This window comes from Nannospalax galili, unplaced genomic scaffold (assembly GCF_000622305.1).
Source record: "Nannospalax galili isolate Female #2095 unplaced genomic scaffold, S.galili_v1.0 scaffold336, whole genome shotgun sequence".
Lineage (NCBI taxonomy): Eukaryota > Metazoa > Chordata > Mammalia > Rodentia > Spalacidae > Nannospalax > Nannospalax galili.
Window position 1 is genome coordinate 4,192,835 of NW_008343385.1, and position 15,161 is coordinate 4,207,995.

Here is a 15,161-nt window from a genome sequence, read left to right on the forward strand (position 1 = left end):
TACCATGGAGGTAAAGGAAAAGAAAGAACCTGAAAGAGAAGAACAGTAGGAGACAGGCCTTAATAAGGGAGATAGAGACAGAAATTGGGTTAGTTTAAGGGAGGGGGGAGGGAAGGGTATACAAGGAACCCAGGGGATAAAGAGAAAGAAGGAGCTCAAGAGAGGCAGGACCGTAGGAGGAGGGTATTATTAAGGGAGAAAGGGAGGAAATGGGGCATCTTAAGTGGGAAACCCATGATGGAGAGGTGAGACAATGCGAGAGATAAACAATGCCTAGCTAGTTTTGAAAACCAGAGAAAACCATATTACTCCTACAGCCTACTGACAAATTATACATAGCAGATCAAGAAATATATGTCTAGGTAAGGTTTATCTGAGAACAACTGGTCTTTGCCCAAGATTTATCTACATGACACACAATAATTAAAAATACCAGACTGGTGAAACTAACCTTCTTGGGTGTTTAACAGACATACTTTGAGGTCCATAATAATTTGGTCAGAGGGACATAAAGGACACTTTTTGCTCCTTGCCCTCCTAGGTAGACTAGTTCCAGGGGACTATGAGCATCTCTCAAAATGTCCTATAATGGTGGTGGGTCACCTGTCCTCTTGATCAAGGACACTGAGAAGACCCCACCAGATGGACTTAAACCAGTGTCCAGTCTATCAAGGGGAGGGTCAGCACAGAGGAATCACTTCCTCCATGCCTCTCCAAGCAAAGCCAACCATGGTCAAGGAGGACCTTTGACTTATCTTCACATAGGTGGAACTGGTTAAAGAAAGGAGCCAGGGGCTCCTCCCAAGCCCATGTGACCCCTGAGGAACAGATCCTCAAACGACCTTAAGAGTCAAAATAAATCGGTTTGTCTGGACCAACTCTATGGCCTTAGACACCCAAAAGGAAAGTATAACCAAAGATTAAAGGGGCCAATATAATTTCCCAGCACAGAACTGGGAAAATGAACAGCAGACCCCAATCTTATCCAACAGAATATAGACAACTGATTACCACTAGATGAGATACAGCTGGCCTTCCTAAAACAAAGACCTCTAGATAGACTGACTAGACTCACCAGAAGGGCAAATAGTGGGGAATGGCTGGGGGTGCCAACAACACAGCAGACTGTAGCAGGGATATCAGAGTATAAAGGCTCTAGTGGAGGAGGGAGGCTATGGGAGGGTGCTACCTGGGAAGTGGGTGTGTTAATAAATTTTAAAGAAAAGAAAAAAAAATTCTTCAAAGCATAAAAATTTGCTCCTTGATAATTAGTAGATGTGAAAAACATTATCATTGAAATCTACCTGACGACTTTATATCCATGCTCAGATGCCAAGGTGCTCAGAAAATAAGCTCAGAAAGTAACCGACTGTGACTAGCAATAATCAGATATATAGAGATTAGAAACATATATGCATCTTAATGTCAATTGTATTACAAATGAATTTTTCTGTATGAAACTGTATTTTAATAATGAAATGGAGATCTTTTTTAAAGTTTAAAGCCTCATATAATTTTATGTCTTATAGGGTTTAGACAGAGTACAACATTGTATAACTGTATTAATTCAACTATATACCTAAAAATTTATAGCCAATTTTGAAAGAGATGCATCTTAGCTCTGGAAATTGTTATTGAATATGTCAATCCTGTTGTAATGAAATGCTTTTTCTAATTTAAAAAAAAAAGTTAGATGTGTTCAATATGACTTGGGAAATTCCCCTTCTAGGCCTTAACACAAGAGAAATTGAAGACTTGATCACAAATATACATAGCAGCTTCAGTTATAATAGCCAGTGATTTAAAATAACCCATCATGGGACTGGAGAGATGACTCAGTGGTTAAGAGCACTGGCTGCTCTTACAGAGGATCTGGGTTCAGATCCCAGCACCCACATGGCAGCTAACAACCATGCCTAAACCCAGTTCCAGGGGATCTGACTTCCTCTTCTGGCCTCTACTGGGCACTGCACACATGTGGTGCACTTACATACAGACAGACAAATACTCATTCACACATAAAATGAAATAACAAATAAAATCATTTTAAATAAAACAACAAATTGGCAGAATGGATAAAATGTTGGTTTATTCATAGAATGGAATATGATTTAACACTAAAAAAGAATAAGTACATGCAATGTCATAGATGGATCTCAAAAACATAGAAGAGTATGTAAGTGAAACTTCAAGAACAAATCTAGTATACGCTGTCGAAAGCACATCAGCGGGTTGGGGGTGAGGTCAGGAAGTGTGTTTGGAGAATGCAGAGGGTGGGCTACAAACATTCCGCACATTGATAGACATGGTAGTTACGAAAGCAAACACCTCTGTCTAAACCTACTCAAATGTAAAATTCAAATTTATGCATTTTGTTGTTTGTAAAGTATATCTCTATAAAATTAATCAGAAAAAAAAGGGAAAACAAATTGCTGTCACACCAGCAAGCTCAGACACCCTTCTTCACAAATCATTTATAGGCTGCAATCACAATTGCCCAGCAGCAGCCTCTGGAAACTGATTATAGCCAGTAAACATGCTCTGGAACACCAGTCATTGCAGAGACCATATTTCACCTCTTGTTTGGGGGACATGATCTATTCCCTGGCCTTACATAAGCTGCCTCCACCTGCAACAGAACACTGCAGTCTCCAGATAAAGAGTGGGAGACCGATTTGCTATCGTTCTCCCTCATGTAGCTTAACATCAATAAGTTTTCTCTTGTTATCAGACAAAATTAGAAGCCACCAGAAAGCTTTGTGGTAAAGATGACAAATGAGAATATGTACTCAGAACTGAACGTGGATAGTTAGCTCCAAGACCATCGGAGAGACGGTGCTCAAATCCTGAAAGCAACAGCTGCAGCTCATGCTATCTCTCACCAAACTGAACCAACACATCTAAAAAAAAAATGTTCTTAAAAGAAATCAATTGACAGAACACCCTGTCTTCTCCCTTTTAGAAAACTAGCATCAACTTGAGCCAGCAATCCATCTTCCTCTAAACAGACTTTATTTTTTATTTCTTGTTCTTCATCCTTCCAGGGGTGAGGTGATGGCACATAATCTCTACTAAATAGACCATAACATTTGTCACAAGCTCAAGAATTGGGCGCATAAACAACTGAGAAAACATTATCTAGATTTTTTTTTTCAAAATATGTGGTACATGGCCTGGGGCCAAGGAAATGCTGGTTTTAGATTGGTGCAGCACGAGGGAGGGTGGCTTTGCAGAGCAGAGGGTTGGCAGAGAGGCAGATTGATTGCGTTGTGTAGCCATGCTCCCCTAGAATCCAAATAGCTAAAAATTCAAATATCAGAATTCTCCTGTGCTGTTCAAGGATATATGACATTCATGCTAAAATGGCAAAGGCATTTCAAAACTATGAATGGTATCTTGTCTAAAGGAAAGCTCAGAATCAGCATAATGTGACTTCACATATATTTATCATAATAAATTCTTTGAAAATTAGTTTTATGATAATTCTCAGTAAACCAGGATATTCAATTTATTAATCTACTCACTTATAAAGGACTGTCTGCATTCTTTCAACCCAGTATCTAAGCATAGCTCCAAACACAAAATGTACACTCAATAGATGTTAGTTGAGATAAAATGAAACCATTATATTTCAATTATTTCTAAAGATTTATTTTATTTTTAATTATATGCATGGGAAGAGGGGGGTATGTGGACATGTACGTAAGCGTCCGTGGAGACCAGAAGTGTTAGATTCCCCAAAGCTGAAGTTGTAGGCAGCTGTAAACTACCTGCTGTGGGCTCTAGAGTCTGAATTTGGGTCCTCCGAGAGAGCGGGACGTGCTTAACCACTGGACCAACTCTCTAGCCCTGGAGGTTCAATTTTTAAGAAGAAAAAATATGTATGTGGGAGAGCAACACATATGGCACAGTGCACATGTGCATAGATGTGGAAGTCAAAGGACAGCTCGTAAGGAGTTATTCCTCTCCTTCTACCATGTGTGTTCCCAGGATTAAACTCAGGTCCTCAGCCTTGGTAACAAGTTCCTTTACCCATTGAGCTATTTCATGGCCCCCCTAATTTTAATTTTGTGAGAAGTCTCCATACTAATTTCCATGGTGGCTGGGCCAGTTTACATTTTCACCAGCAGTGAATAAAGGTCCCTCTTTCTCCATGTCCTCTCCAGCATTGTCATCTTTTGTTTTCTTCATTCTGGGTGAGATGGAATCTCAAAAGTTTTAATTTGCATTTCCCTGATGACAAAGGATGTTGAACACTTTTCGGGTATTCGTTGGGCATTTGCATCTCTTCTTCGGAGAACTGCCTATTCAGTTATTTGGCACAATTTTGATTAGGCAATTCGGAGGTTCCTGGTGGTTCATTTTTGCAGTCGTTAATATATCCTAGATGTTAATTCTGTTTGAAGTATAGTTGGCAACAATATTTTACCTTTCTGTGGACTGTCTTCACTCTGGTGATTGTTTCTGTATGCAGAAACTTTTCAATTTTGTACAACTCAATTTATAATATTTGGGGTATTATTGCCTGTGCCACTGGAGTTCTTTTAAAAAAATGCATTGCCTGTACCTGTATCTTTAAATGTTTCCCTGTAACAGCTTCAGTGTTTCATGTTCTAAAATAAGGTCTTTGATTCATTTGAAACTTGTTTTTGTGCAGGGTGAGAGGCACGAATCTACTTTCATTCTTCAATATGTGGAAATCCATTTCCCCAGCACCACTTGGTAAAGAGGGTGTCTTTTTAAAATTTATGCTTTTGACACACTTGTCAGAAGTTAAGTGACTATAACTGTGAGTTTACATCTGGGTCCTCTATTCTACTCCTTTGATCTACATGTCTACTTTTTTGTGCCAATAACATGCTGTTTTGGCTACCATGGCTCTGTAATATACTTTGATATCAGGTATTATGATTCTGCCAGCATTTGTCTTTCTGCTAAGGATTGCTTTGGCTACTCAGGGTTTCGTGTTTCCATGTGAATTTTAAGATTTTATCTTTCCAGTTCTGTGAGGAATGTCATTAGGATCTTGATTAAGATTGGGTTTGATCTGCAGATTGTGTTTGGTAACATAGTCACTTTCATAAAATTATTTCTGCTAATCCATGAGCTTGAAAGTTCCTTCCATCTTCTAGTGTCTTCAATTTCTTTCTTCAGTGTCTTAAAGTTTTGACTATAGAGGACTTTCACCTCTTTGGTTAGGTTTATTCCTAGGTGTTTCTTAAGGTGTTGTAAACAGGACTTTGTTCATTCTATCTTGACAAGTTCATTATTGGTATTCGGAAAAGCAGATGTTTTTTTGTATACTAGTTTTGTAGCCTATTACTTTCCTGAAGAGTTTTCAGATAGAATCTTAGGGTCTTTAACATATAGGATCATGCCGTCTGTAAATAGAGCGATTTTTACTTCTTCCTTTCCTATTAGTGCCCCTTTCCTTTCTCTTATTGCTATAGCTTAGACCTCAAGTACCATATTGAATAAGAAAGCGGCTACCCTTGTTTCATTCTAGATGCAATGGAGATACAATTTAAACACATGGCTTTATCACTTTTTTTCCTTTTTTTCTCCATTCTCCTCAGAGCAGTTGCTAAGATTTACAGCTCATTGACTGCCTTGAGTATTTTTCTTTTAAGTTCCAATAAATTTATCCTAAAGCTTCTGTTTGAGTTTGTTCTTCATTTTATGAATGGGACTAACAGGGTCCCTCTAATGAGGATCCTGTTCCCCCCGTACCAAAAAGAGCTAAAGGCTGGTAGAATGTGAGAGTGGATGTGTCCAGACATGGGCTTGTTATCAATCTGTTGAAGCTGTTTATTTTCTCTTGATTAAATTTTGGTAAGTCATATGTGTCTAAGAATTATTCCATTTCTTCTAGATTTTCCAGTGTTTGGGGACTCTACACTTCCAAAGTACACCCTAGTGGTTCTCTGTATTTCACAGGAGTCTGTTGCAACCTTGCACTTTTTATTCCTATTCTCCTCACTTTGGGTCTTCTCTTTCTTTCAGTCAGTTTTACTAAGAATCTGATGACCTTGTTTACTTTTTCTAACATCAATTCTTGGATTAGTTTTATGACTTCTTCTTTTCATCTCTATTCCATTCATTTTCTTGTCATTTACTGTTTTGGGGTTTTGATGCTCCTGTTTCATAGGACCTTGAGATACATCAGTAGCTGTTTTTCTTTCTTTTTTTTTTCCATAAAATTCTTTTAAAATTCCAGTGAGATTTTTGTTTCTCATGTGGCATCTGTAATTTTGGTTCTCTGAATTTGTTTCTTTTTGCTCTCTTCGTTTTGCCTTCACCCTGTAGATCTGTATTCTCATTTCACACGTAGATTCATTCACCACATCTTGGAAAGTAGTAATAAAAGTTTAGAACTTTTATTTTTCTTCTCCCTATGTGATCTCTTACAATTTACTGTTTTGTTTTAATTTCTGCCTCCAATACTCAAGGCTTTTCTGAAAAGTCTGATCATCCTTCTCTATCTGTTCTTAAGGTGGGTAAATAAATGACAACAAAAAAACTGTTAGAAGTAAGGAGGAAGTATTTACGAGGGAGTATGGCTCTGCCGGCACCTCAGTCCCAGATGTTCAATGTCTAAAACTGTGAGCCGATGAATTTCTTGTTATTTAAAGTTTTGGTTTGGGCTTTGGTTCTTTTTCAGTAGGATGTGGCTTGTTGACTATGGGCCTTTCTGGAAGATGATGAGATCAGATCACAGCACTTGAGAGTCTCTGGATCAGGATCTCAAGACCTTGTCTCTTGAGCTGGCCAGAGTCCCCAGAGAGAAATCCTTGTTTCCTCAAAGAAGTATGAGCTGTAAGGGTTGGCAGGGGAACAGAACCAAAGTCTCAGATTCTACATATAAACTTTTAACTGATCACCTAAACTTGGTGATACTTACCTGCAACTGTTACTGAGATTCTGAGATCAGAAACCCATGGTTGCAGGGAATAAACCTGCCACACTTTTTGTAGTGGGAAGAATCAAAGAAGGACAACTAGAGTTTTAACTGCCTCAAAAAGACACTTGAATTATCTTTCTCTTTAGCTGGTTCTTTATTGTCAATAGTGTAGCTTAGGGCCTCCAACTTCTGACCACTGAGATGTTCAGAAATGTGAAAATTAAGCTGTTCTTGGGATCTTTGTGCTTTTGGTTTACGATGTGTTTCTGTTTTTGTTTTTGAGGCTTGCTAAATCAATTGCTGTTCATCGTCTACTTTTGAACTCATGGTTTTTCCCTTCCTGTCCTAGCATAGGTTTTTGCCTTTATAAAATACACTTTTATTGCCAACGTAGTGATGCTTCAGAAAGGAAGACAAACATGCATATAATTCACTTTTCAACCAGAAGTCGCTCATAATATTGTTGTTGTTTTCACATCATTTTTTTACCATAATTTTGCTCAGGCTTCATGGGGAAGAAAGAAAGCTGACAGAAGTTTTATCATTAATATTTTCTAAATATAATTCATATTTACCAAGGGATAAAGTGTTATTTTTAAAGAAGAAAAAAATCAGGATACACAGTGATGGACTGTTATAAGTGGCAAAGAAATTGAGAAATCAGATATAACGCCAAGATTTCTAGTCTAGGTTGTTAGGAAAATGTGGTGTCATTTACTGAGATAAGGAAACCAGGAAAGGGAGCAGATGGGGTGGGATTGGTAACAGATGGTTCTCTTGGGTTTAGACACATTGAAGCTGAAGTGATAGGAAACAGCCAAATGGAGATGTTATGGGGATGATTAGAAGTACATTAATGGAACACAGAGAAGGTGAAGACTGGGTATGTGAAAATAACTCTGTTTGAGTCACGGTACATTAGAGGAGGTGAATATTGCAGATGTGAGTGCTTCAAAAGAAAAGCGGGGCAAAAACTTAGTCTTGAATATCGAAGGAAAAAGAAAATGATCAGCTATGTTTAGAAATGGGAAACAATTAGCATTTTGTGGCAATGTAGAAATAATAGCAATGTGCAAGCTTGGACAGCCATCAGGCAAAAGGCTGCCAAGTCCAGGAGGCCCACAAAGGGCTACTTTAGAAGCTAAGGAAGATAGACTATGGTAGAATCTGCAACACTAGAATACTAGGATAAAGGACCAGTGGAATTCAGATCCAACAAGCCAAGGTCAGAGCAGGGATCAAGAACTGATGAGTCTCTCCCAGTCAGTGTGCTGGAGGAGAACAGAAGCACAGTAACTGGTGGAGATCTAGCAGGTAGGGATTGGGTGTTGCAGAGGTATAAGTTCAAAGTTTAAAGATCCAGACTTGGGAAGAATCAGGGAACAGCACTGAGACAGGAAGAAAAACAAAAACAATACTTGGACAAATGAGTTGCTGTGATCAACTGGAAAAATTGGCTTATGATAAATCAAACACTAGAGTTGGAATTTCCTTACAGCTTCCCTCTCTAGAAGCATGGCTCAAGTCAAGATTTGAGCTGAACAGTGACAGTTCACATAAAGACAAACAATCTATTAAAATAGAATTCTCTACAACTAATAGTCTTGATATATATCCTGGAAAAATATTCACACCTGTGTATAAAAACCTTATGTAAGATGTTCATTGTAACTTCTTTTGAAATAAAAGACTTGAAAAAACAAGCCTTAATGTGGTCCAGACAGGAATAATCAAGTCTGTGTTTGCACACTGAGATAATGCAGGGCCATAAAAAGGAATGGGTTGCTCTCAATGACTGGTATGGAAACATCTCCACTAATGATGTTGAATTGAAGAGTAAGGGGAAGTGATACAAGATTATAAATGGCATGGAGTTGTGTATGTATTTGAGGTTGGGATGAGGAAATTCTGCCAAATATGAAGGGGTTTTAGAGAAGAGAAATTTGGCAGGCATTATCTTTTGAGTCATTATATTCTTCATAGACATCAAGTCAGAGAGAAATGAAGAGAAGGTATATAGATTTGGGGGGAGGAAAGTCATCACTGACCTTCAGGAGAGAGCTACCAGCTGAGCACTGGTGGAAGGAAAAGCACTATGGACAGAGGAGGATGATGGGAGATAAATGGGTGTGGTCTCTGTGCCTTTAAGGATAGCAGATGTAATGGTTAGGTTGTCAATTGGACTGGATTTGGAATCACCTAGGAGATACACTTATGGGCATATCTGTAAGCAGTACCATGCCATGGCTGGATCCTGAAGAAAAAGGAGAAAGTAGATGGAGTAGCACTCTGCTTCCTGTGTGGCCAACCGCCTCACACCCCTACTGCCATGCTTCCCCTGTCAGGATGGACTGTACCCTCAAACCAGAAGCCAGAATAAACCCTTCCTCTTGTAGGTTGCTTTCCTGTTAGTGAAACAGTGAAGAGAAAAGTAGCTAACACAGCAGGGGAAACCCAAAGCTGACACAGAAAGGTAAAATGAGGACTTTGTAGCAGGGAGATCTGAAAATGTTGGAAATGGAGGATGTTTTGGAGGACAGCATGGAGGGCAGTGGGTGTATAGAATGTCAAGGTTTGAAATAGATCTCACAGCCCACCTTTCCTTCTTATTTTACATTTGAGGAAACTGAAGCCCAGGAGAGAGCCATGGATAAGATCATGATTTAAATCCAGACTGCATCTCTTAGCAGCTTAGAAACTGCTCTGAGACACTATTTGCTCATCCTTGAAACACATGTTAACAGCTTTGTGAGGTTTTATTTTTCTGTTACTACTGTTATTAATGAGCTTGTAAGTATCTTCCTTGATAGTCAGTCCGCTGTTTCACATGTATTTCCTCACCTGTTCCTCATAATAGCCCTAAGAGGTATAAAACTATTATCATTCCTTAGCACATCAAAGAAGCACAGTCATGAGTTACACAGAGAGAGAGTGATAAAACTTGGATTCAAAGCAGACAGTTGGCTCCCGAGTCCAAGCTCTTCATCAGTTGATACAATGTCGTGTGTGGCAAGAGGTGAGAAAAATGGCAACTGTCGCTGGAAGTTAAAGAGATAGCACTAGAGCACAGATTTCCTGGTGCCCGAGTTCATTCCTGCCCATGAAGTGGTACTGCTCAACTTGTTCAGAACTTACCTGTAAAAGAAATAACAAAAAGAAACAGCCACTGTCTTGGCTGAAGAAATCAGGGCCAAAGTGAACCAGAATAAGACCTTCCCAAGGGCAAGGAGGGACCTCCGTACCTGAAGATCAAACCCCACTCCAAGTCTTGTTCTGAGCACTTCTGTTCTATCAAAATTGGGGTAACTCAAATATGCTTCCTCAGTATCAGGGGATGAGGAGCCAGTAGCTGGCCATTTTCTAGTTACATGGAGATATTGCTCTCATTTCCTAGTTGAACACATGCATCTTCTGCAATGGCAGCCAACTGTGAACATTCAAAAACATGACAAGAACTCCAGACCAAGCTGGCTTCCCAGGAGGCTGGTCTATCCTACTCAGTAGCATCTAGAAGTCATTTAACAGCTGTGGAATGTAGTGTCACATTCTTTTACATTCTGAGTAAGGAGATCACCAGTTTTCCAAAATGGTGTCCTCTGCAGGCTGGGTGGATGGGACAGGGAGGGAACTAGGGCATATGCTGAGTATCCAGGAGGATGTACAGGTCAGCCATGGGATGGGAAATCACCCTTCTACTTTCTGAGGAGGAACATGCCACATTCTTTCTGGTACATTTCCTCAGCATGTATTTTGGATTCTGAAAAACAAGTTCTGCTTCCAAGGAGATTTTCCTCAAAGAGAATGACTCAAAGTCTTCACTCAAGACTTTACTGTGTATGTGATGATGAAGACAATTGCAGACCGACAGCTGCAAATCCAAATGGTCACTATTCTTCTTTTCATTCATGCCTGCAATAAAACTCATTAAGAGCTTAATGAGAACTTAAAGGTTTTTTTTCTCAATGTTTTTCTGAAGATTTGGCACTAATTAGAAACCAGGGATTCTTTCACCGGAGCCTGGGGGTGAAGAGAGGAGAAGAAAGTTATATATTCTTCCAATAAATACTTACAAAGGGATACTATGTTAGGTTCTGTATTAAGTGTAGGGAAGGAGGGAGGGAAGGGAGAAAAGGGAGGAGGGACACAGATAACAAAGATTAGAGAGCATATTATCACTATCCATCAGGAATTTATGATTTACTACACAAGATGTAGACAGAGTTGAGTATTAGACGAGTCACAGTGCCTGAATGCCAGTCCTAGTGTGCACGTTCTCTGTGACTCTGGGCAGGTGACTTAATATCTCCCAGCTTTCATTACTTCATTAAAATGAGGATAATGATAAGATTGCCATCACATCACTGCTGCAGAAATTAAACAAAAGTACTTGTTACTGTTGGATATTAACTGGCCCCCAAAAGCTACATGTTGAAGGTTTGGTCAGTGGCCAGTGGCACTGCTGGAAGGAAGAGAAAACTTTAGTGGAACAGTTAGGCTATTGAGGACATGTCTCTTGAAGACAATACTTAACTCTCTCTTTCTCTCTCTCTCTCTCTCTCTCTCTCTCTCTCTCTCTCTCCCTCTCCTCTGCCCCCCTCTCTTTTCCTTCCTTCCCAACCACCACAAAATGAACAATTTTCTCCTAGACATGCTCCCTACCATGATGTTTGGCCTTCCCAAAAGTCTCCAAACAATGGCTCCAACTAACCATAGACAGACAGACAGAGACGTCTGAAACCATGAGCCCAAACAAACCTTCTTTTTAAGTTGCTTTCTCAGGCACTCTGTCACACACAGCAATAGAATGGTAACACAGCATGTATTTAAATAGAATGCCTAGTGCACAGTTGGAGCTTTGTATGTTGTATGTTATCTGTTGCTATCATAATTTTAAATAACCAAAGGCAGATGAGAATCACTTTACCCACAGATCTTTTAAGTGAAAGTATGATTTACAAATACATTCACACTTTAAGTAGAATGGCCCCCCGAGACTCTAGTCATTTTCTAGAGATTTTGAAAATCCTAGATCTAAAGTTCTCCCAAATTAAAGGATACCTTCTCTCTCCCCAGTGCTGACTGGACTGCAGCCCTGTCTCCTAGTTCATGTCCTAGCCCACTGTTACTGCCTGTGAACCACTCTGCCCACTCTGGTCTTTGTGGTGGTCCTGCCTAAGGCTGTGTGTCCCAGTTTTCCTGGCTCCTCCTACCACCTGGCTACAAGGGCTATGCCAGCACCCACTCTGCACACTGCAATCTCATTTAACTTCAAAACCTTCCTGTAAAACTTACCTCTCTTATCCAGAACTTAGCCTGCATCCAGGAACTAGACTAAAAATTTGAACAAAAGTCTAGACAGTTACTTTTCTCTCTTGCATACATTTCCTGCATTCTTTATTCATCCAGCAAAATTTGGTGGTGGGAAGAAAGCGATATTAACATTTCCTTCAACATATTTTGGTCCAGCATTCATATGCTTCAAATTCCAATGCCTGGCCTTAAGGGCAGGCTACAATTATTATTTGCTGCATCTTACATTTTAGAGTGAATGGACCCATGAAACTTCCCCCTGGACCCAAATGTCAGATAAATGTAGTAATGGTGCAAAGAAAATAACAGGCACAATCAGAAGAACCTTCCTTGGGGCGCTCGGAAGAGCAACTGCAACAGGTGGTTCACCTAGCCAGGTAGCATTAATGAGATCAGAGTGCAGGGGATGTCATCATTACCTGGCGCTTTGGAGTCTGACAGTTCAACAGATCTGACTACATCCATCTGACCTAACTGGAAGTGGAAGCTGGCAGTTTCTTTGCTAGCTCTCGAGCTAGCTTGAGACAAGGCAGGGCCCAGCTTCATCTGGAATAAATCCAAGTAAGTGCAGGAAAAGAATATGTGTCCCTTGCAGTTATCTCCACATGAACCTGAGAAGATGTGGTCATGAAGCCCCCTGCATGACCGACCAGTCCAGGGACATTCGAAGAGGACATACCCACCCTGTGTCTTCTTCATTTCTTTGTAAAGAAAGGCTGAGGCTGCCTGTAGACCAAGGTTCTCTGTTCAGGCTCAGCACCCTAATAGAGATCAGATTTGGCATAGTCCCCACCTACTTTGAAAGGTTGATGTTGAGATGACTCTGTTGTACGTGACTAAGTACATGCTTTGGAAATACCACCCCACAGACTGCTTGCTCTAAGGGGAAAACTTGCAGTCTTACAGTGGAGGGATCTGATCACTGACTAATCAGCATCTGGCTTCCCATGCAAGAATCCATGTGAGGACAGCAACGGCAGGAAGTGATGTCCTTCCTTGATCAAACCAGCATCAAGAACTCTTTGGCAGAACTCCCAGTTTACAGAACACCCGGGGCTAGAGAAACAAGAAATGACACCCAGAAGGAATAATCAGAGCCCAGTCATGAGACATTCACCTGACAATGAATTCTAGTTTCTTCGAGAAGCTAGTGGCCTGAAAACGTGGAACATTTCCTTGAGATTGAAAGATTTGAACACGTTAAGAGGCATAGCAACCCAAACCAACAGGCTGTGGGGGCAGCAAACAGGCTCAACATCTGACAAGCCAGTAGCTTTAGTTACCCAACCTCTCTGCACTTACTTCTTCATCTGCATAAGGACAATGATGCCATCTTCTTCACAGAGTCATTTTGTAGATGAGCTAAGAAAATGCCAGAAAGCTGTTAGCACAGTTCCTGTGCACACTAAGTACCCACAACCAGTAGCCCTTGGTATCTCTGGATCGCCTTCCTGTAGTGAGCTGGGGCTGGGGTTATGGCAGTCTCCCTGCTCACCATTATCAACCTCACAATTATCTGCTCGCCATTATCAGCATAGGATGCCTAGCATACCCTATGGACACCATCATCTCCCCAGAAGCAAGCCGCCCCCCCCCCATTTTCCCTCTTCCCTAGATGAGGCCAGTACAGCAGCTGAGGCCTGCTGGTGAGGAAGCACACAGGAGCACATTTAGCAGATGTTGTAGGTACTGGCTCAGTCTGCTGGGACTTCCCAGTCAGCACAGCTGCAAGCACTCACATCTGTCTCTGCCTCAGCTCTTTCTCCACCTACTGGAGCTCACTCTGACCTCCTGTTTGTGGGCCTCCAGAAGCACTAGGGAAGTAACGTTCCTTCTACAGTCCCCCACCAATGACTGACAGAAGCTGGCAGATGCTATTGAAGTCTGGAGGGTCCCTCTGAGGTGCATATTCCACACTGCTTCCCAGAATTCTGCAGCTGTGTTAACTTTCCCCACAGTACGCTATGCTACACGACACATCCTTTAGTAGCTTTTTGTCCTTCCCCTCAATCTCATCCATACCCACTGCCTGTTTTCTAGGATAGCCTCCAAAAGAACTACTCATACTTAAAGCTTTGTCTGAGGGATCCTATATCACCAAAGTGAGTTTGGAATGCACACTGAGGCAGAGGAAGCTCTCTCTGGGTGGTAGCTCATTCGGGCATTCTGAGTTCTGAGGTTTCTCATCTCCTGCCTTTCCAGTATCCAAGGTAGTTTTCAAATCCAGTCAGAGAAGTAAGTGGTGTGTCTCATTCACCTCTGGTAGGGTCTAGCACAGTGGGCTATATCCAGCCTTCCATCCATAGCAGCCTCCTCACCTCACCTCCTACCAGGAGTGACAATCTAGGAAGCTAGGGTGCTCCAGAGACCTTGGTTACCCAAAGCCTAAGCATGTAGGCAGCTTGGCTGCAAAGAATTAGGAATTAGCACTGTTTTCTGTTTGGAGATGCTTATAATCTGTGTCAAATCCTGCAGGGGGCACCATACCAGTGATGGCAGGAAACAGCTGGATGAGACAAGGGTCTGAGGGAATATTTAACTGCCTATGAATCCTGTGCCAGGGGACTCACCCCTGGAAAAGACCCGTGGAACATCACATTACTCTGCTAAAGAAAATCTTACTCTCTCTGCCTTGCCCATGAGCAAGCAATTTGCCTGTGAGCAGCTGAGGAGAGCTAGCCCAGGCAGTGAGCAGCAAGAATGAGCAGCTGGTTCAATCACCAGTGAGGCTTTGTGCACAGCACGTGGGACTAGGGAAAGGTCCAAGTTGATATTACAATAGAAAGTCCTTGAAAACAAACTCTGCAGTAGAAACTGAGACCCCCCTTGACCCTTCCATATAACAGATGAGCCTGTTTTATTCAGCTATAGTTAAAGTCTGATACTCTGAGATCTGTGCTCTTTATGGGGCTTCACACTGGTAGCAAAGAAACAAGCTGAAGATCAGCAA